Source organism: Cydia pomonella, chromosome 11 (assembly GCF_033807575.1).
Source record: "Cydia pomonella isolate Wapato2018A chromosome 11, ilCydPomo1, whole genome shotgun sequence".
NCBI lineage: Eukaryota > Metazoa > Arthropoda > Insecta > Lepidoptera > Tortricidae > Cydia > Cydia pomonella.
Window position 1 is genome coordinate 18,759,042 of NC_084713.1, and position 23,256 is coordinate 18,782,297.

Genomic DNA, 23,256 nt, shown 5'->3' on the forward strand with positions numbered 1-23,256 from the left:
CACGATTTAGGCGTATGTGTAGATCCATGACACGCCTTCTTTACAATGTCCACCCAGCGGGTTGGTGGATGTCCTGTACCCCGACCTCCATCCAGAATGCGCTTTTCAAAGTTGTCCGGGTCCCGTCTAGCCACGTGTCTAAAGTGGTTAAGGAGGAAGAAGGATGAGGTTAGGAGGAGGTTTGGTAGATATTATCAAGTGATTTTCAAAATTATTTCTTTACCCCAATGCATCTTACGGTTGAATTGAAAACTGCTCCATATTTTTAAAGTCGGTTGAAAGCCCCATTAATAATAAAAGACCTCTAAACACCCCTATTAAAATAGGAATTCTAATTAAACTGTCAACGTTACAAATCTCAGCGTTGGTATCACAATAAACCGTAAAAGAACAATTATTTTCGATCTTCACACGCCGCTCGATATAAAAACGTCAACACAGCAATGAACTTAAAACATGTGGTCGATCGTCTTTTATTTTTAGACAAAGGGAACTGATGAAATTAAGCTCTAATATAGTTTATTATGTTGATATGTGATATTGTAATGTAGTGTGGGTTTATTGTTGTAAATAAAGTTCTGGAACACAGTGTACGTTGAAAAAAAAAAGAGAGATTCTTTGAAATCGTTATATTTACTTTACTTCAAAAAGGATCTTGGCCTCTGACACAAGAGAACGCCACTTGCCGTATTCTATGACACTTCAAGCCTGTTGGGTACCCCGAGAGTGGACATGTCTTTTAGGGTTTTGTCACTTCAGCGGTAGGCATCTGGAACGGGCGAACAGATATTTACCATCCGTTGTATATCGACAATGTTTTTTAAACTTCAGTTCAGTCATTATTCCTTGGAACTTTCGTTCCAATAAACTTGTTCTAGACTTGAATCTCCTCTAGACTATAAATTTCTGCAACAATGATTTTCAAGCATGTTGTTTTGTCATAAATGGTTTTGGCATGGTTAGGATAAAAATCGTACATAGGTATTTCAATTAAATTTCACTAGGTGGGTGCCTACATTTATTTAGATAGAAACAAGGCCAAAAGAATATTAAGGACGGCAGATAGTAAGTAGCATGGGTGTTCTTAAACATTTGAAAAAAGAACATTCCGTAAAAATAAAACAACGTTTTAAAATTCGAACCAACTAGAGATGTAGCCGGTCGATACCAACGTCATTATTTTGACAAATAGACGATTAGCTTCGATGATGATCTACGAACGATACTCTCTATAATTACCTTTGCTGACTCGGCTGTTTTAAGCCAAGTTTTTTTAAGAGTTTTAAAACTTTGTTTCACATAATAATTAGGTTCCTACAGTAAACTTCATAATTAGGTAACACAACTTGTAATGTATAATTGTTGGTGCAAAGAATATTTACTTACTTACTTAATATGTAACTGGTGGTTGACTGACAGATGGATTTGAACACTTTCAAGCCGCGACCTCCGAATTGCAAGTCGCACGCTCTTACCGTTAAGCCATTTCAAAACCACAAAAAAGAAAACAATTAGAATCGACCTCCTGGTAAAAACTTTATAAATAAATTGACGATGACTAAAAGAAAACATTTTAGCAGGTCACTGTAGTCAGTAGACTACAATGTTTTGTAGTGTGGGATACTTTACTGGGTATTACGCAGTGTTGGCCGAACGTTTATTGCAATTGACCAGTAACCATTACAAATTGAACCGTAAACTGTAGCCGTCCGTAACAGAATACGGTTCAATTTTTAATGGTTAATGGTAAATTGCATTAATATTTTGGCCAACACTGGTATTACGGAGCAAGGATCTACCCTTATCTTACTTTGTGATATCTAAATCGCATGTGTTTTATTACAAGCTTTTATTTACTTTCACCTGACCGTTGTCTGTTTGTAATCAAATCTTGCATGTTAAATTTGATCCACTTCCCGGTTTCCGATTGAGCTGAAAATTTGCATACATATGTAAGTCGGGTGACAATGCAATATTATGATACCATCGAGCTGATCTGATGATGGAGACAAGAGGTGGACATAGGAACTCTGTGATAAAACAACGCAACCTAATTGTGTTTGGGGTTTTTAGAATTTGCTCGATGAGTATTAGTTGGCTGTGGCAAGAAAAGTACAGATGAAATGAAATTATTGCCAAAAACTTATTAATATTCTCTCTGGTTCAAATGACGTGATATACACGTGTTTTTTTTTTAATTCCTTTAACTCCTTTAATTTGTTTCTCAAAGACACCGATATTCTAATTAACTCCATTGTCTCCATTTCGAAGATTTTTAAAAGGTTATTTATATTTAATAAGGCCTCTATGAACGTGTACACTTACCTTAGGGCTTGTTAACATAATTATTGATTAGTGATTTGTATGAGTTTAAGCAATTGCTACTAAACGCAAGTACTATCTCCGACGATCGATGTTCGAAATAATACTGATATGTTAAAGTTTTTAACTATCAGGTTAAAATCATGCCCATGTTATAACAACGCTGTATAGAATATTCAATTCCTTCTTACTAAAAAAATAGTAAATAAAAAAAATTAAATTAACTAAAGTCAAGCCAAGATAAGTTTGCAGCGATTTTGATAGCCTAGAGAGTGCAAGTGTTATTTTAAACGTGAAACTTCTATGAAACTATGATGTTTACTTGCCACTTGCACCGTCTGGGCTATCAAAATGGATGCTAACTTATCTTGGTCTAACTCTACGCCATTCAGTTTCCTTAAATGTACTTAGCGATACCCCGAAGTTAACGGAGTTAAAAAAAACCGTGTATGACTAAAATACTGCCCTTTTTTACAATTTACCAGCTAAAACTGTAACATATATCTTCAACAAGGGTGCTCACCCTTAGGCCGATATTTATTAGGATTTTAATGCAATTAAACGAAAGCGTGACACGCGACAGGCCCAATCTTGACAGAATAACAAATGAACAGAGGCGTAGCTAACCGACAATCAATAACAAACCGATACCGAGGGGTATCTGTGGAAAAATCTCGCACACTACATGCTTCGATACACAGTTGTAAATAGTAAGAGCCGGCGCAAATGGGCAGTTTAGGAGCATTTTACGGGCTGTCCCGTACGGACGCATTTTATTTGTTGGGTTGCGACTTTCTTTCGGCGTTTATATAAAGCAGGCGATTATTTTTCTGTGCATATTTTTGACAATTAGTCACAAAAAAGGAAACTCTTGTACCTTCAACAACGGTAGACAATTTCATGGAATGCTCCTTTATAGGAGTGCAATAATCGTAAGTAATCGGTTTTGGGTGTTGGTACAGGTACCTACAAACTTACATTAATAATATGCACAATATACAGGATAGCCCAAAAGTAAGCACTTAACAAAAAAAAAGTGTTTTTTTTTTTCTTAATTACAAGTCACAAAATGTCTTTAAAAATAAAACTACTCTTTAAATAAAACAAAATCGTAATATCAAAAAATATTCTGTTTTAGCTGTCACACAGAATGTCAATTATCTGTTAAAATTATTAACAATATGCTGCAGTACAAATTTTTATCAACGCATTTCTGGACTAGCCTATACGGTAACTGCTATAGTTTTTTTACAAGATAACCTTTAGAATTTTTCATAAAAGAATTTGCCTATAATTGATCTTTATTATCCACAAAATAATTATCATTAAATTCCTTGCAACAAAAAGACACCACTAAACGTAAGCAATTTAATATCTAATTTTGACTCATTTAGACTGTGGCTTTTGCGGCATTTCTTCCAACGTTGTTTGCAACATCTTGTAACTTTACTTATTTTAATTTGAGTATAAGAGTTTGTTCCAGAAGACGGAAATCTACATAATCCGAATACTATTGATATTGAATATTGATAGATGATAGCAAGTTAGCAACCAGGTAAAGAAATTACCAGAATGCTGTATAGAATTATTTCGTACATGGGTGTTTATCTTAGATGACCATTGGTTGTAATATGAAACCGCTACTTTATTACTTATATATTTCGGTCTAATCGTCCATGTTTATCATCGGGCCCGGTTTTAGAGACCTAGGGCCCCTAGGCACTTGGTATGGCTTTTGGAATTCCAGGGGGTCCCCCTAATTTTATCAGGGCCCTCTTCTCCATCTCAAAATATTGCCTTCCTGGGCCCCTAGTCCTTATACATCATTTCCATTTAAGTAGAATTTACAAGAAATACTTAAGTCAATGTGTGGTATATTCTATACGCTTTATCGGGCTCCATGTGACCATTTACTCCATTTAGTATTTGAAGTTGAAATTTCAATCCAGTAAAATATTCAAGGGGGATTAACCAAGATGAAAATTGTTGATAGAAAACGCCAATAGAAACTTGAAAATTATATGGAAACGTGAATTTTGAAGCATCTATCATAAAAATACATTTTTTCTTTTCGCTTGGCGTTTGTCGATCTAAGGGCTCCTCTACACGATGGCCCAGCGTAGGCCAGTCCAAGGGACGCAGCTATGCGGTGAAATGAGATAGCAATATCACTTACTCCCTCTAACGCATAAATGCGTCCCTAGGACTGGCCTACGCTGGGCCATCATGTAGAGGAGCCATAAGACTATTACGAGTAAGTAGGTATATCAAGTTCAAAAGACCATAGTTTCCCTTAACATTTTTTTACATAGACCCAATATAATCGTTCGTATGCGCCCGTTCTTACACCATTTTCAAAATCGTAATGCACCCATTCTCCGAGGGGATGAGTCACGTGCCGTTCGCGTGCAGTGCCGCACCATTTGCCTCGTAAACACACTACTGCAACTGCACTTTAAAAAATGTCGTATCAATCTATAAATCTGTTATTGAGATACGACCTTTTGTAATAACATATAAACGCTGAGGTTTGTGTACCCAAATTTTAAAAGGACTTAAGTAACGTGAATTCGGAACTAATATTGTACTTTTTATAAGCAAGGTTTTAAGGGACTGTGGAGAATTTAATGGCTGATAATATTGATATTATGGGAATTATGTATGTATGTATATACTTTATTGTACATAGAAATAAAAACACGAAAAACACAGTTACAGAGTAAATTAAATACAACAAAGGCGAACTTATCCCTGTATGGAATGGGAATTAATAGGAAGTTGGTGGCAAAAACATGGTGGTGCTTTGGGGGGTCCGTCGTTATATCGTTTGTTATTATTTTGTAAATACAGTTATAAAAACCCAGCTCCATTTTCTTCTATTTGTGCAATGGCCAGGGGTCGACAAACTTTTGAGAAGAGCCAAGCCAATTGGAGTAGAAATCACCAGTATTCAGAACCTGTTCTTGCAGCAGCAAATGATGTTTTCAGTGTTCTAATAATACTAACGGCCCGATTCGAAGAATGAGATACGATAACGATAAGTTCTGGTTTAGATAAGTTCTCATTTAGATATCGATTGTATGTCGTATAATTGATAAAAGCAGCTCGATTCGGGCAGCCAATTTCACTTTGACATTAGAAATATCGTAGATAGATCTTATTGGGATCACAGCGGAACCGAAATAAACGTCAATTTTGACATCAAGTATCGATCTTTAAAAGATTCCAAAATCTTAAACGTGTCTTAATTATTCTTCCGACCGCACCGTAAGTGTGTAGTATTAAGAATACTCACTATAGATACCTAATTACCTACTTGTCACCTAAAATAGTATTTTGTACAATAGGTACAGTCAGCGTCAAATACTTTGTAGCAGTCAAAGTGGCCAAATAGTTCGGTACACCATACTAAATATATGGTGTACCGAACTATTTGACTACTTTGGTTGCTACAAAGTATTTGACGCTGACTGTACATAATAAGGGCAATAAGGGTTATTAAAATTCGAGGGCCGAACTTACAAAACGAAATGAAATTAAGTTTTGTAAAGACAGGCCCGAGAATTTTAAGACTTAATTGTGTACCGTTGAATAAAATATTTTTTCTGCAGCAAACACCTTAAAGTATAAATAATGTAGACGGCAGAACCTGAAAAAGAAACTTAAAACTAATACTTACCTATACTTATATCTATATATACCTTTTTTACTTACCTATTTTGTATGATGATGTACTTCTTATATAAATAAATCTATACTTACGCATTGAATAGTGAGCACGAGCGACATGCAACGTTATATATACATACATAGATGCATACGTACCTGTATCGAACCCAAATCAGTTGCTAACTGACCACTGTCACACACAGACGCTGTCCCTCGCGGCCGCTATAGCTATTTCATTTTCGTATACCTACTTGTTTTTCTCCTGCTACTCTTCTTCCCTGCACCCCTTTCACCATCTATAGTCTACAAAGTGGTCTTCGAGCCGGATCTGGAAATTTCCTGACCGCCGCGCAAGATGGTGAACACCCGCAGAAACGTTAAAAAAGAACGTGAAAAGCAGGAACGCGATATGAAACAGGCGGACAAGGAGGAAAGTGATGAGAAGCAACACCCTAAGGAGTCTGCCGATGAAAACTCGAAGAAAAACGTTAAGGAATTCGACAAGACTTACGTAGCACCCGAGCCAGGAGAGGGTACTTCAAAAATGTTTTTGAACCCGGCTGATAAAGAGCCCCAACACCCATCCGGTTCACGCTGTAGCAATCGCTCGAAGTCGAAAAAATCTCCGTCGTTTAAGAGTATATTATTAGATGAACGCAAAAATTTAAAAATAAATGCTGCTGAACAGTTAGCTCGCATACAGTCGGAATTGGTTCAAAAGAAATTAGCGGCAGATCTAGCAGCCTTGGAAGAAAAATACAGTCACATATCGTCGTCGAAGTCAAGTGAAAAGAAGGATAATGGAAGTGGAATTGAGAAGTGGATCGACCAAGGTCAACAAGTGCTTCAACAGGCTCGCGAGGAGGGTGACGTCACTGGCCGCCCGCCGGCGCTTGCCGCCAACGATTCAGAAGCCACCGTGTCTATGCTGGCGCAGGCCCTCAAGGATCTCACAGCTTCCACCTGCAAACAAAATAATAATTTAATTAGTCGTTTGAGTACACCGCGAGAACTACCTACCTTCTCTGGTGATGCTATGGAGTGGCTAAACTTCAAACAATCCTTTGATGAATCTACAGAACTCTGTAATTACAGTGCTAAAGAAAATATGTGGCGTTTGAGGAAGTGCCTCGTCGGTGCGGCACGAGAAGCAGTAGCGGCATTACTTACCAGCGGTTCGTCGCCCGACACCATCATGGCAACCCTCCAACTGCAATTTGGAAACCCAGAATTAATCATAAATAAAATCATGAATGATATCAAGAAGTTACCTGCTTTGCCTCAAGATTATATTGGAGACATTGTGAAATTTTCAATAAAAATTAAAAACTTCATGGCAGCAGTAAAAACGCTCAACCGAGATGAGTACCTAAAAGGCGTCAGTATTTGTACAATCGTCTTATCAAAGTTACCGACGGCCTTACTCACTAAGTGGTCTGATTATTATTATAAACAAAAAGAAATAAAAATCGACATCAAGCTAACCAAGTTGGAATTATTATCACAGTTCCTCTCAGAAGAAGCTACAAAAATTACTGAATCTGGTATCAGTTTACTAAACATGAAGCAAATAAATTACAGTACTGATAAAAGTGGATTTAAACAACATGCAGTTTGTACGACAAGTCAACAAACAGAAAAATGCAAGTTTTGCAAGTTATCCCCTCACAGCCTAATTAATTGCAGATTATTTAAAAAATCATTACGCAAAGAGCGATGGAACTTTGTGAGAAATAATGGGATTTGTTTTAAATGCTTATCAGCTGATCATGATAAGGAAACCTGCCGAGCGCCGATGTGCGACAAGGACGGTTGCGCACAGCCACACCATGCACTACTTCATTACCCTATCAACAAACAAGCCCCGAAGCAAGTTCATGCCGTTGATGTTATCGCTGAAGACAAGGATTTGGATCAGGTGGAGCCTGAAGACGATTCCCAATCCTCACAGCCCGAAAGTGAGCCCGCGTCTGAGAACAGTATTGTGGCGAACGTTAGTGATAATAACAACAAAGTACTTTTAAAAGTTGTTCGTGTCAATGTTCACGGTCCTAAGGGTGTGATCACAACGCACGCCTTTTTAGACGACGGTGCGGCAATTTCATTGATTTCGGAAAACGTGGTAAATGGAGTGGGGTTGACTGGAAAAACTCAAAATTTGCGTTTACGTGGTGCCTGGAACTCTGGAGAAATCTTGTGCAAATCGGAACTAGTGGACTTAAAAATATCAAACGTGGACAATGAATGTTTTGAATTACGTGCTCGAAAAATGTCGGAGCTGAATATACCAGTGCAAAAATTATCTAAAATAAACATTAAAAACTACGAACACTTAAGTGAATTAAATAACTACTATTATCAAAATACGGATGTGAAACCGGAACTATTGATTGGACAAGATTATTATCACCTAATTATGCCTCTAAAAATAATTTCGCGTAATTGGAACGAACCTTGTGCTACGTTAACTGTTTTAGGATGGTGTGTGCACGGCCCTATAAATCAAGACTCGTCAAAGAAGCGCACTGCAAGCGACATCCTATTCGTGTCTCACTCTCCCTCGCGTGCGCATCATTATCGCTCGCTCCCTCTTGGCAAGTCAGGCGCATCACCTATTGTTGATGAAGCTGGCCGCCTTACCTACGATAACCGCGGCCTGCCCGGCGCGCGCGCCGCCCCTGTAAGTACATGTGCGTCATCCGTGTTGTCGCCGGCCGAGCAAACCTGTTGTGATGAATCGTCAGTTTTATTTATTGATGCGAGCGAGCCCACTGATAATTACAACGCAGATGTGTTATTGCACGAAACAGTGAGAAATTATTTTAACTTAGAAAGTGTCGGCGTAACTTCAAAAAAGAGGGAAAATAAAGAAGAACAACAGGCAATTTCTATTTTAAATGACACGGCAAAGTTAAAAAATGGCAGATGGGAAGTGGGACTTCCTTGGAAAAATAAAGAAAAATTTGTGGAATCTTACTCAACTGCGGAAAGAAGGTTAAAATCCGTGGAGAAGCGATTACGAAGCAACGAAGAATACGCTTCGAGATATCGCGAGCGAATAAGACACTTATTTGAAAATGATTACGCAAGAGAATTAAAACCGGAAGAAAGTGGGAATAGAATTTGGGTAATTCCCCACTTCGGAGTGGATAATCCCAGGAAGAAGAAATTGAGACTAGTCTTTGACTGTGCTAGTATTTCTCATGGAAAATGCCTAAATGATTATTTGCTTCAAGGCCCTGATTTATTGAACTCACTTTATGGGATTATGTTACGATTCAGAGAAAACCCCATAGGAATAACGGGTGACATTCGCGACATGTTTCTGAGAATCAAAATAAGAGAAGAAGATCAACACGCCTTAAGATTTTTATGGCGCGACAGTCAAGATCAACCAATAAAACAATATATTATGACGTCACTTTTATTTGGAGGAAATTGCAGCCCATTTATTGCACAATTTATAAGAGATAAGAATGCTCAACAATTCTCCGAAACAAAGCCTAACGCCGTCCGAGCTATTATGCATAGTCATTACGTAGACGATTTCATTGACTCGCTGCCCACAGAAAGCGAAGCGATAAATATTATTGACGATGTTTCTACGGTGCATAAATTCGGAGGATTTGAGATACGTGGATGGACAAGTAACAACAAAAATGTTTTGTCACACTTACCTAAAGATCAATTAAGTACTAACGGAGGAAGTTTGTTGGTGGATGGCGAAAATAAAACTCAGCGAACCTTGGGATTATTATGGGATCCAGCCCATGATACTTTGGCAGTCGATGTGTCTTTTAAAAATATACCCGAAGACATCCTGAAATTCAAGAAAACGCCGACTAAGCGAGAAATTTTACGCATCACCATGTCAATTTATGATATATTTGGTATATTGGCACCTGTAACAATAAAAGGAAAAATATTACTAAAGTCTATCTGGAAGACCGCCCTATCGTGGGACGATAAAATATCTGAGGAACTATTTATTGAATTTAAACACTGGATCACCGACCTAAAGGGTGTTGTGCACCTCAACATACCAAGATGGTATTTTACTACGTCTGCGAATTTTATAACGAGTGCGAAAGAGACAACTAGCATTCTGGAACTTCATTTGTTTTGTGATGCAGCGCCGACCGCCTTCGCAGCTGTTGCATACTGGAGGCTTGTGAATGCGAACGGAGATGTGTGCGTGTCCTTTATCGCATGCAAAAATAAAATTTCATCAATGAAAAGATTATCTATACCGCGTTCGGAATTAGAAAGCGCATTAATAGCGGCGCGTTTAGCTAAAACTATAAAGGACGAGCATCGTATAAAGTGCGACCGCATGTACTTCTGGACTGACTCATCTTGTGTTCTGCACTGGATTAGAAATCACAATCGCAATTATAAAGAATATATCGCTAACAGACTTGGAGAAATCGACGAACTTACCAGCTCCTTGGAATGGCGATACGTTCCTTCCCATTTGAATATCGCTGACATAGCTACAAAGAAAACACAGTACATGTTACGCGCAGATTGCGAGTGGTTTAGAGGACCTGCATTTTTATATCAGAAGGAAGATCAATGGCCGAAAGACATTTTAACTCCGGAAATAAATAAAGATGACCTTGAAATTGCATTGATGGTGCAACCGGAAGCTATAACCATTGACATACCTGAACCTGAGAGATTTTCTTCATGGATACGGCTCGTACGCGCTACCGCTGCTGTTCTGAAATTTATAAACAAAATAAAAAGATTAGAAACCTGTGAAGCTACTATAATAGGACGCGCAGAATGCTTAATATTGAGGTACTCGCAGTTACAGTCGTTCGGTGCGGAAATGGCCTTACTCGCTAAGGAAAAAACATTAAATAAAAATAGCTTACCTGTACTACTTACCTTGGCTCCTTACCTGGACCAAGATGGATTGATGAGAGTCGGAGGCCGAATCGACGCAGCGGCTGATATATCTCCTGAAATGAAAAGACCTATAATTTTGGATGGGAGAAACTATGTGACCAGATTAATAGTGCAGTTCTATCATGAAAATGCTGCTCATGGCTACCAGGAGATGGTCGTCAACGAACTCAAACAAAAATATTGGATCATTCGTATTAGACCGACAGTGAAATACGTAGCCGCCAGATGTATGACTTGTAGAATCCAAAAGGCTCAACCGGAAGTTCCCCGCATGGGCGAGCTACCTGAGGCCAGAATGGCCCATCATCAGCGGCCATTCTCTAACACCGGTCTAGATTTATTTGGTCCGATGGAAATTACCGTTGGCCGACGGCGAGAGAAGCGCTACGCAGTATTGTTTACGTGTTTGACGATAAGAGCAGTACATATAGAATTAGTACATTCACTCAGCACGGATTCATTAATTTTGGCCTTACGAAGGATGGCGGCAAGACGAGGTTGGCCAAAACAACTTTTTTCTGATAATGGAACCAATTTGAGAGGAGCTAATACAGAAATCAAGTTAGCCGCTGAAGAATTGGACAAGTCACTACTTACAACCTACGCAGCAAATCGTGGAGTTACGTGGAACTTCATTCCTCCTGCGAGCCCCCATATGGCAGGCGCCTGGGAACGAATTATACGCTCGATTAAAACGACCTTGAAGGTGACCTTGAAAGAGAGGGCTCCACGTGAAGAGGTATTGCTTACGCTTTTAGCAGAGGCGGAGAACATGGCAAACAGCAGGCCCTTAACTCATGTCTCAGTGGAACCAGACTACCCTGAAGGATTGACCCCTCATCATTTTTTACTTGGGACCTCATCAAACTTACCGCTGATGGGATCATTTGATGACACCGATTTTTTCTTGAGACGACAGTGGCGAATATCCCAAAGACTGGCAGATATGTACTGGAGCCGATGGGTAAAAGAAGTGTTGCCAACCATGCTACCCCGTCAAAAATGGCATGAAGAGTGCCGCGTATTACAAGTGGGAGATCTAGTGCTAATTGCTGACCCAAGCGCCCCCCGAAACCACTGGGCACGCGGCCTGGTACAAGAGGTGTGTCCCGGCAAAGACGGACGGGTGAGAACAGTCCATGTAAAAACAAAATCCCGAGTGTTAGTGAGACCAGCAGCTCGCATTGTACGCCTACCAGTGTGAGTACTGCCGAAGCAGTACTGGGCGGGAGGTTGTAGACGGCAGAACCTGAAAAAGAAACTTAAAACTAATACTTACCTATACTTATATCTATATATACCTTTTTTACTTACCTATTTTGTATGATGATGTACTTCTTATATAAATAAATCTATACTTACGCATTGAATAGTGAGCACGAGCGACATGCAACGTTATATATACATACATAGATGCATACGTACCTGTATCGAACCCAAATCAGTTGCTAACTGACCACTGTCACACACAGACGCTGTCCCTCGCGGCCGCTATAGCTATTTCATTTTCGTATACCTACTTGTTTTTCTCCTGCTACTCTTCTTCCCTGCACCCCTTTCACCATCTATAGTCTACAAATAAAATAAAAGTAAATATTGGTTTCTCGATCTCTGCCTAAAAGTCAGAATTTACAAAACAACAGTCGCATAATATTTTAAGTATGAATATTTCTAACAACACTGCTGTTAATATAATTGTTCATAGTACTAAAATGAAGTTTATTTTGATCTCACTGGCAGTTGGATTGGAAACAATTTTACTATGTTGATCGTCCATTGGTCATTTATTTTATTAGTTAGCTGGTCTGTCATAAGTTATAACTGTTATAAGTAAAATCAAAAATCTAAATATCCTTTATTTTTAACATAAAAAAAAAAAAAAACAAATTTTAGATTTGACATATTAATTCATCCTTCGAAGTAAACTGCCATGATCTTCACAAAACCCTCCACATTTTGGGTCTTCGCCCAAACCCCGGATCACTTAGGTCCAATTAGTCTTATCTATCATCTAACGTCAGCGGATCCGAACCCTCAAAATTACATCAGAGGCAAAAACCAGGAATGTGCTCAGTCATTCAAGAAGCCAATTCGGTTGTAACAATTTGTTCATATTTCGATACGACTAAGATTCATGTCATTCATGACATTAGACATTCAGACGAAGACGGGCAATAGCTAGTAAGTATCAAAATTAAAATGTTCTCACTAACCAAATTGATCCTAAGTTGGACTGAAATAAAATGAATTTAATTTACTTAATTTTAATTTAATGCGCACGAATAAGTGCAAGCGATATGTTTTATGAGACTATTTTTGATTGCAAGTTAAAGTGGCGTTCGCATTCAGACTGCATCAGCATTACTGCTGCAGAATTGCAGCGCGACATTACTATTCAGCAGCAACATTCATTTGCATAGTAATGCAATCGGCAGTAATGTCACACTGCAATACTGCAACATTACCCAAGGCTGTTGCAGTCTGAATACAAACGTCACCTTTAGCGGCTCACATTCATTGCCGCAGCGGCGCACGCTGCCTCAACGTCGACAATTTAATATTACAATTTTATATAATTATAAGTCGTGTCAAAATAATATCATAATTGTATCAAATATTTCAAATTGTTAAAACGGAACCAGCCTCCAAGGTATAACACTTCGGAAACAACTTAAGTGACTCCACATTTCAATTACTTTACGGCTTTTTTTAAGTGAGTAATGGAGTTTCTTTAAGTAAAAAAGAACACAATGAATGTGGTTAGATAGCTATTTAGCAAATTAAATTTGTAAATAAGACTCATGACTTTGCAAATGGTTTGGATTACTTGCTAATTTTGATGTCAATTGGTAGTTAAGTTCGTAATTGATAGTGCTTGGTACTTTTTTATTGACTTTACTTTTTATGTTGATCTCGCGGACAGTAGCTCGCGGGACATCCTACTACCCTTTCTAATTCGGTCATTAATTAGTCACTTACTAGTCTAGATAGTCTACTTATTCTAGTGGAATGAACGTCATAATCGCTGTAGTAATGCGACGGCGAACGTCACTCATGAAAAGTGGAGATAAGGAATACAATCTCAATAGACAGAACTGTTGTAAAAGTGTCCACCTGTCAGCTATTAATAATAGTTCAAAATCTCTCCAGATTAGCGCTAGAGTAGCTAAGAACCTAGACGTTATTGAAGGAGTGAAGTGCGCTATGATTTGAATTTTTTCGTCAAATATTCTAGGTATTGTAGCCTATTTAAGGTTTTCTGACGGACACTTTTTGGTACATGGAGATTGTATTCCTTACCTCCATCTTCCATAGTAACTCACTTTATCAAGAAAATTGACAGATGGGTCAAAATTCTTTTCGGTGTCTTGTTTCTGACCACTCCGTCACGCTTAGTATTTGTGTTTTCTATCAAATTAATGAATAAACGAGTGCTATTGTATGTATTTCTAGCTGTAGATTATATTTAGCATAAGAAAAATATATTTTACATACAAAAAGCTCCACTCCGTGACATTTTCATGAGACTAAAAACAAGACAACGAAAAGAATTTTGAGCCAGATACAGCGGCGGAACCACGACGTCGCAACAGTAATGCAGCTGCAGTTGATATCCGAATGTCACCTTAAGATTTATTTCTTAGGGCGATGGCTTGTCAATTAGATAAAAGAATTAACGTATTGTTAATCCTTAGACTTTTTATTGGCTTCTAATATCGAAGAACAATTAAACAAAAATAATAAAATATCGTCTTACTCATTAATGTATTGTGTCTCAGCCCTCTGGACATTGACTGAGATCCCGAGTTTTGTTCCTTCTCAGTTCTAATATGGTAAATTATTTAAGTAGAAAAACATAAAAAAATAATAATAATAATTAATTCAAATAAATCATCAATAAATAGGAGCATACTGTAGTAGTCGTTCACAATGACGATAAGATTAAAGTGACACTAGTGACATGACATACTCTTTAATTACCGTGTATCTACATACAGGCTGTTGCGAAGTATTAAATCGTAAATCATTAATTTCTCTGTTAATACTGTGGCGTTTGGAATGAGACTTTGTATGTACAAAGGTTGACTTACTTGACTTATTGTCCTATGTCCCCTAGATGGGGCAGAGCCAGAGGGCGTCCACAGTGCGCCGCCATCTGGATCGGTCTAGAGCTTCGTGCTTGAGTTCGCTCCAAGTCTTCGCAATAGCCTTCGCCTCTGCAATTATGGTCCGGCGCCAGGTCTGCTTTGGATGGCAACGTTTCCTTTTTCCTTGGGGATTCCAGTCTAGGGCTTGCCTCGGTATGTGTTTAGGATCCCTTCGGAGCTTATACCCAATCCAACTCCATTTCCGGCGCTTGATCAGATATACCCTAATCAACATGTATGTCCAGAGAGTAAAGACACGATGTATAATCAGAAATTGTGACCTATAGATATTCAACACTATTAAATAATGCAATTTAGTTGAACTTCGACCAATTATCCAAAAAAGCCAAACCCTACAAATCAGCAAAGCATTTTCCTTTTACAAATCCAATGGAATAGAAATTTCCGCTAACTAGACATCCTATTCAAATATAACATTTCCACATTAGCTCTCGCGCAATCTAAAATACGGAATTAAATATTAACTTGTAAATAAAACAACAATTTAAGCCTTTTGTTAAAGGTGTAAGGTTCATATTCTTTTGTTAGTTTTGACCGGGTTGTTTTCACGTAATTGGTGGTTGTCACAGTGGCAACGCTCTGCATTTCACATGCATTAGTTGCACGAAGCTGTCACAGTAGATAGATTTTGGAATTGTCTTTCTGCCCACGCTTAAACGGAGATAAATCGAAGTCCGAGAAGTAAAGATAAAATTATTCATAGTAATGAATCTATAATGAAAATGATAAATAAATATGTAATATGAAAATGTAATTTATGTAAGGATTTACGAGTGGTTTGTTTAGGGATTGCAATCCGGTCCGGCGGATCCGGTAATCCGGCCGGATCCGGCACTTTTCAGGAGCTACCGGATCCGGTAAAAATCACCGGATCCGGACCGGATCCGGTAAAATAAAAAAACGCCTAAATACAGCACGCGCTGTGCGTTTCAGATGAGGAACAGGCGACGGATGCGTGGTATGAAGTTGAACAGAACAAAAAACGAATGAAAACGTTTAAATTTAGTAAGATAAAAATATATTTATTATGACGATGACTAGGAACAGAAGAGGATTTCTTCTTCTTTCATGTTGATGGCACGATTTGACGATTACATAAATACTGTAATAGAAGGAAAAATTAACGGATGGAGATGCCATGGAAGGCATTTTTAATTTATGCTAAAGAGAAGGTTAATGTCGTGTCATAATGTTGTGATAGGAGATTAAAAGTAAACAAATGAGCAGGATTAAGTCAGCGGTACTCAACCGACTACAGTTGACTCAATATGAGTGAATTAATATATGATAATATTGATAATCTTTAGTTTTCTCCGATATATGTATATATATGATAAAATATAGATTCTTTTATATTCAAATTTAAGAGAGAATCTTTTGTCTTTACAATTTCATCCAATCTTAGGCAATTTCCTTTATCTCCTGGTACATGCTACTCTGCGTCTAGCCAATTTTTTTATTTGATCTATGTAACTTTTCTTAGGGAGTCCCTTTCCGCGATGGTTTTCAATCCTACATTCTTTTATTTTTCGCATGAGATCGTCGTGTCGTGTGTTGTTCATTATAATTTGACCAATATACTATTCTATAAATTAAAAATAAGTTATTTTTTTTAAGTCATATAGTCTACTACTTTCTCGGACAAAAAAATTAGAGCAAGATAATATTGGAGCGCATTTAATATCATAATTAGTTAAAAGTAAAATATCTTCTTTTGTTACTAGAATCAAAAAGAAGACCAAGAGTGCTCACTCTATACAACGGTTTTGTTACCAAAACACTAATACTATTATTTTCGTAGTTTACATCTAGCGTCACGTAGCGGATCTCTCAGTACTGCTACTCGACAATAGAAATCGCAGCAAACAAAAAGTCTAATGCTCAACGATTTTCAGCTAATATTATAACCATAGTAAGCGTAGGAGTTGAAAATAGAGTTCCGCTAGTACTGAGAGTTCCGCTACTCGATGCTGGATGTCGTCTACTTAAATAATAAGCGTTTTGGTACCAAAACTGATGTATGGAGTGAGCACTTTATGTATTTCTTATTTCTCTATGCTAGAATGGATGTCAACTTTAGAGTCTGTGCGGAAAGAGAAGAGCCGTGGAATGTATGGGGCCCAATACAGACTCTACGATGAATTCAATCAAAGAACAGTTACGAAAACTTGCCCTTTCAAGGAGCTTCAATTCCCACCCCACATCCCATCATCAGGCTTTGGAAACTAATCAAATTTATAATTGTAAACGAAAATTTGAGCACTTGCGAATGGTTAAATATAATAAATTACCGAGTTCAAATTTTGTTTTAACAGTGATATTGACGTTGTGACACTTTTTACTACCAAGTTCTATTTTATTGTTAAGAAGTTATTTATAAACATCAAATTATAGATTTAGGAATACGTATTACGCAAAAAACTAGAAAAAATATGTCATTTAATTAACTTTAATATCCCTACACCAAACCGGATCCGGTCCGCCCGGATCCGGCCGGATTATGGCCAAAATCCGGCCGGATCCGGCCGGATTCAAAATCAGTCCGGTTTGCAATCCCTAGGTTTGTTCCACCATGACATCCAAATATTATACGATTGTATAATCGTGATATAATAGAGAGCTTTTCAGTTGAGTACCGTATTAGGCACCGAAGGCTGCTGAGTTGCCTAATTAAGGTACGAGATTGAAAATATTGATTATATTTGTTCTTCAAAAAATGCCAGTCATTATTTTTGTATTTTTTCATAAATTTTGTGTTTTTCTACTGATAATTACAAACTCTTTCGATCCTAATGGGGTAAAAAAATGTCACAGTTTTTTCCTATTGTGTTACCATTTCCCCATATATATATTTTTTTTTCTTTATACCACGACGGTGGCAAACAAGCATACGGCACGCCTGATGGTAAGCAGTCACCGCAGCCTATGGACGCCTTCAACTCCAGAGGTGTTACATGCGCGTTGCCGACCCTTTAAAAACCTGTACACTTTGTATGGTGGTAACAAAAAGGAAAGTTTGGAAAATGTATGGTAATTTTAGGATATTTTTTTTCTTTCTCCTATAAGGATTAAAAGAGCTCGCGATACTGACTAGAAATAACACAAAAGTGGCAAAAAGGTCACATGAAAAAATGGCAAAAAAAGAAACGCTCAGCTAATAAATGGGTCATACACAAATTTTAAAACAAAGGCTGACACTCCCCTAATTTAATGTCTACTGCAATGATAGCTTTTATCTATTGGTTAACTTTTTTTACTACGTCGATGGCAAACAAGCATACGGCCCGCCTGATGGTTAGCAGTCTCTGTAGCCTAACACTCCGCACCCTCGTTGAGCTCTGGCACCCTTACTCACCGGCAGGAACACAACACTATCAGTAGGGTCTAGTGTTATTTGGCTGCGGTTTTCTGTAAGCTGGAGGTAATTCCTCAGTTGGGCTCTGCTCTAGATCTGGAATGACATCCGCTGTGCTGTGCCATACCACACAAAGCGAGATGACATTCACAGTGCCCATATCCCCTCTTTTGGACGTAGTTTAAAGACGTACCCGGGTCCAAAACTGCGTGCAAAAGTAATCAAATATCAAATCATAATGATGCGCCAACATTTCCATCTTTCACTACCTACTTAGATGGTTGGCAGTCCTCAACTGTGTGAATAAGCAGGAGCTAGACTGTGGAATGAACTGTCAACCGCGATATTACCGGGTCAATCTTCTTTTTCTTCCTTTGTTGTCCTGTCATTTTGCTACGGCTCATGGGAGCTTGGGGTCCGCTTGACAACTAATCCCAAGATTTGGCGTAGGCACTAGATTCCAAGTAGGCATTTCCGGGTCAATACTACCTTAAAACGAATGAATGAATGAATGAATGAAAGAAAACTTTAAAACTAACATACATAATATATTATAACAATATATATTTTAGAACTAAACACTACAATAGTACATTATGATACAAGTGTGAAAAATAGGAAATTCGAAACGAGTGGCGATAAATTAAAACACGACCGAAGGAAGTTGAGGAATCGACACAAGTTGCGAATTACCTATTCGCACATGTATCGTACAACGTAATATGCTAATTTTCGCACTAGTGCTATAAAGTAGGCACCATATGTACTGTAAATCACATTATGGTTGCGATGCATTACGCAACCCCGTAGTGTTAAGAAGGCCACAACGCAGTAGCAACCTCTCTGGTGTTGAAGGTGCCCATGGGCAACGGTGATTGCTTATCAGGCGATTTTTCTGCTGGTTTGCCTTCTATACAATACAAATCCTCTTTATTACACAACCTCAGAAAAAAATTACATGGAAACCCATAATACATGAAGTAGAGGTAAACAACAGGCGGCCTTATCGCTACATAGCGATCTAGATCTTCTCGATCTTCTATATGTATAATATTATAAAAAAACGTCTTTTTCTAATGCACTAAAGCACAGAGTAGACTATATATTATTTATAACTAAAGTATCTTGTATAGATACTGTGTAATGTGATTAAATACAAAACAAGAGACAAACTGACTAATTACTTCAACTTCATTTCTGCTTTCAAATTGTTGTCATTAGCAAAATGTGTACATTTGTATAACTCTTATCACAACGGCGTAAGAGCGACATTCAAACGAATAAATGTAATCACGAGATATGCTCAAGACGTACTATTTTGTCTGATGATTAAAGTAATTTTTAGTGTAAATTCTACAAATTACTACTTTATTATGTTGTTGCATCGACTTTGGGATTGCCACACGCAATGTTGTTTGCGCTCGGATCAGTGATCGGAACTATGGGAGTAAAACTTTAACGAAACTTGTTAAGCGGACATAAAATAGTGCATACAGTCCTAAAAATATTCATTCATAGGGATAGGAATAGTATAGTACTTACAGCCATAAAAATATTTACATTCATAGATATTCGAATATTTTTAAGGCTATAAGCACTCTTTTTACGTCCGCTTGATAAGTTTTGTTAAAGTTTTACTCCCATAGTTCCGATCACTAGCTCGGATGGAAGCTTTACTCAATAAGAAGAATAAGAATATTATATGTCAAAGATAGATATTTTAACTAAACACCTAAAGAAACCTACATGTGTTAAGGTCACAACTGCAGCATGACACATAAAGCTGACTCAGCGTAAAGGTACCGTTCGGATTCACACTGCACCAGAATAACTGTTGCAGTATTGCAGCTGACATTGCTAAACACTGAATTGATCTTTGCAGCAGGAAAGCAGTCTTCAGTAATGTCGCGCTGCAATACTGTGGCAGTAATGCTGCCGACTGCATTACTGCAGGAAACGTCAAAAACCTTTTTAGGATGACTTACGCTAGACCGGGCCGGGGCCGGGCCGGACCAGCGCTTCGTTTTCTATGGAAAGCACCACGTGATCACCGATCAGCCATCATATAAAATGACGTGTCGCGCCCCCTAGAGCCGTGGCAAAAAGCCGGGACAATGCTAGGCGGACGACAAATAGAATATAGATATCTTTATTTCTTCGAACTCTTTATTGACAGTGTACTAAAATTTCCGCAAAAAGTAAATGTAACAGTCGATAGTGAAATGGCAATAAATATTACTAAAAACAAACACGCAACACCCACCAAGCCAGCTTTACATGATTAACAACAATTCGCCAACGAGAACAATTCTGCGAATCCATGAAAAATAACTCTGCCGTCATAAATATAAGCCATGTACAACCCTCATTGACAATCTATGGGCCTTATATCTTCACAATAAGGTCTATATTTTGTCAGCGTGGAGTACTACCCCGTAATTACGGCTACATTTCGTGTTCACATTCACACCGAGTTATTCCATACAAAATACGCAAAGGGCTGGGAAGAAGCTAATTGTTCCCTTCCGATTGCTCTAGAAACAAAGGCCTAAAGATGCCTATGTTTTTTCCATTGCGCTCCTCTTTGTTAATACGAGCTTAAGTGATGAATGACCAGCGATTTTGAAATCACCTTGCCATGAATTAATCACTCATCATCATGCTTGTTATGACGGTTTTACATCTTGTGCTCTTTTTTTTTTATACTACGTCGGTGGCAAACAAGCATACGGCCCGCCTGATGGTAAGCAGCCTCCGTAGCCTATGTACGCCTGCAAATCCAGAAGAGTTACATGCGCGTTGCCGACCCTAAACCCGCCCCCCCTCATTGAGCTCTGGCAACCTTACTCACCGGCAGGAACACAACACTATGAGTAGGGTCTAGTGTTATTTGGCTGCTGTTTTCTGTAAGGTGGAGGTACTTCTCCAGTTGGGCTCTGCTCTAGATCTGGAATGACATCCACTGGCTGTGCCCTACCACACAAAGCGAGATGACATTCACAATACCCATACCTCTCTTTTGGACTTCTTCTTTCTATTCTTGTCCCACTTTGTGCATTCACGCGCACCAAAATAAAGGCGAACTAAAGTTTGTATCATAACAAATTCAAGACCTTCCAACTTGCCAACAAACTGTCTTGCAGTTTGGCAGAAGAAAAAAAAAATTTAAAAGCAGGGTTTTTTACCAGAATAAATGTTATATTATTTATTATTTTTTATTTTAGCAAATTGTTGAATACGAACCGGCTAATCCATGGTGCAGTTGTATCGGGAGGTTTCAATTTTCAACCCTTTTCTTGACAATGTACGATTATCTGACGTGGTGACATCATAGATTTTGATCATTTCATGAAATGCCATTAGGTTAGGTTTGACTTTTTCATGATGTGGCTAACCGACCATTCCATGCAATGATTGCCACATCACGAAATGGTCAATTCTAAGATCTGGCCACGAAATATCTATACAGGGTGAAATTTTAACCACCGTTCGCACTCTACGTAGTGACTATAGGTCATACTGAACAACTTTTATTATGGGACCAATACCGAAATCACGAAAAAAAATTGGCTGTTTTATATATTCCGGCTGATGTGATGCCGCTGATTTCTATAGGACAGCCAATTTTATTTCGCGATATCGACATTGGCCCCATGATAAAAGCTGTTCAGTATGTCCTATAAAGTCACTACGCAGAGTATGAACGGTGGTTAAAATTTCACCGTGTATATTAATAGTTTTTAAACTTATTGCAGTAAAGCTTGTAACTTGCACCACGTCTCATGTGCGAGTGCCCCTCGTTATGTTAGCTGTTTGCAAAATTACTTTTTTTTATTTTCCCGTCAGCGCGGGTGTTGTGCTCGAATAATTATTTATAATCAGATTAAAAACGGCTTATTTCGCTTTAGGTAATAGGCGAAATAATACGCTCGCGTGTTTGCACTTTGTTTTTAACCTAGCTGCGGAAAAGGGAAAACCCAAAAATAAAAGATATGTTGTTTGCGGTGTTTGTATTTGTACGGTCACGTCTGAAAATATCGATACGAAAAAAGTGCCAAAAATATGTGTACACAACTTTATTGCCCATATATTAAGGTAGCGGATACATATTTTTGGCACATTTTTCGTACCGATATTTTCAGACGTGACTGTACTAAGATTGAGTGGTTGAGAATGTCTTTCCATTGGTCCGCCTTTTGTAGATCAACTTTTATGCTATACCTAATCAGCAGCAGAAGCCGCTAAGCGGGTGAGGTGTTAAATCATAGATCGTGTCATTCACGAAGCCGCGCGCCTTCTCGTATTGCCAAGTTATTAAATGTTAGATTTGACAAATTTGCGCGCCATCGTGGATGACACGAACTATACTCCCTTAACAATAAAGTTGTGCTGAGGGGGGCAATCGTTAATAGAAATGCCAATTAAAACTAACCGCAGCCAAATAATACTAGACTAGACCCTATTCATAGTGAGAGCTCAACAAGGGTGCGGAGTGTTAGGGTCGGCAACGTGCATGTAACATCTCTGGAGCTGCAGGCGTCCATAGGCTACGGAGACTACTTGCCATCACGTTGGCATTTGACCTTGTATAAATAATAGCGTATGGAAATAGTCACTTGACTTTTCGTAGCTTTTTTTCTTTTCGTTCGACATTTGTCGATACACGATTGTCATCTTCGCTAAGGCCCCTGATCATTTTGAACACACCGCATACAAATGCTGCTCGTGGTAATACCCCCGGGAACTAGCTGATTGATGAGATTTTGGTGTCCCCTGTGATCATCATGATCATCATAACAGCCTTTTTATCGCCCACTGCTGAGCTCT